Here is a 998-nt window from a genome sequence, read left to right on the forward strand (position 1 = left end):
AGTGGGAATTTTTCTTTCATTTCTTGGCACTTGTTTACTGAAGAGGCAGATGTAGTCTGATAAATAGTGGGTGCATCTACACATGCCCCTGATTACACAGTTGTCCCTGACTGCAGCACATGGGTTGTTTTTGACCCTACAGCACAGCAGTAATGGCAGTACTGCAGCTCTGCAGTAATGGCAGCATCACGATTAGTGCCTGCTGATGCTATGTTGCTATAGCCATGAGCTACGTTGCCATAGCTCATCGCTATGGCGACGTAGCATCTTGTGTAGATGTGCCCAGCGTGCGAGAACCTGGGTTCTCGAACTACTGGCTTGTTGTGTGACCTTAAGCAATTCCGTTCACTTTTCTCAATTATCCTATCAGTGAAATGGGGAATCCTTGTAAAGCGCTTTGAAATCTACAATGAAAAGGACAGTGAAGACAAGTTAACATGAATTATTATAATCTAGTTGCATCTATAGTCAGGGGAAGATGCATGATTGAGTGGTGGATTTCTTTTTTTTTGGACAAGAACTGCAAATAGAGGAAGTTGAACGTGTACCAGACTGCTACAGACTATACATTCTTGTTAAGGGAAATCTATCTTTTTCTGCAAAAACCAAGATAAAACTGAAAATTCTTGGATTCACAATACTAAGTGAAAATATTAGGTTAGAGGAAAAACAAGGGAGGAACATATATAATTTCATGCTTTAGCTGCTACTTGACAAATAGGAAATGTATGAACTGCAGAAAACTTGGAAAATGGCCAAAACTGTGATATATTTAAGCTGCTTACAACATGCAATTAATAGGGACCTACTTAATTCGCGATTTCACAGAAACAGCAAAATCCACAACTTCCCACAAAATCAACTCAGACAAATAAAATAAAATGCTAGCTCCCCATTGGGAGCCAGCAGTCCTCACTGCCATTGCAGCCTACCCAGGGGGGGAAGGTGCTGGCTGGCAGGGGGGCATGAACAGCAGCCAGCAGCCACGATAGAGGGTG

The sequence above is a fragment of the Alligator sinensis genome, unplaced genomic scaffold (assembly GCF_000455745.1).
Source record: "Alligator sinensis unplaced genomic scaffold, ASM45574v1 scaffold389_1, whole genome shotgun sequence".
Lineage (NCBI taxonomy): Eukaryota > Metazoa > Chordata > Crocodylia > Alligatoridae > Alligator > Alligator sinensis.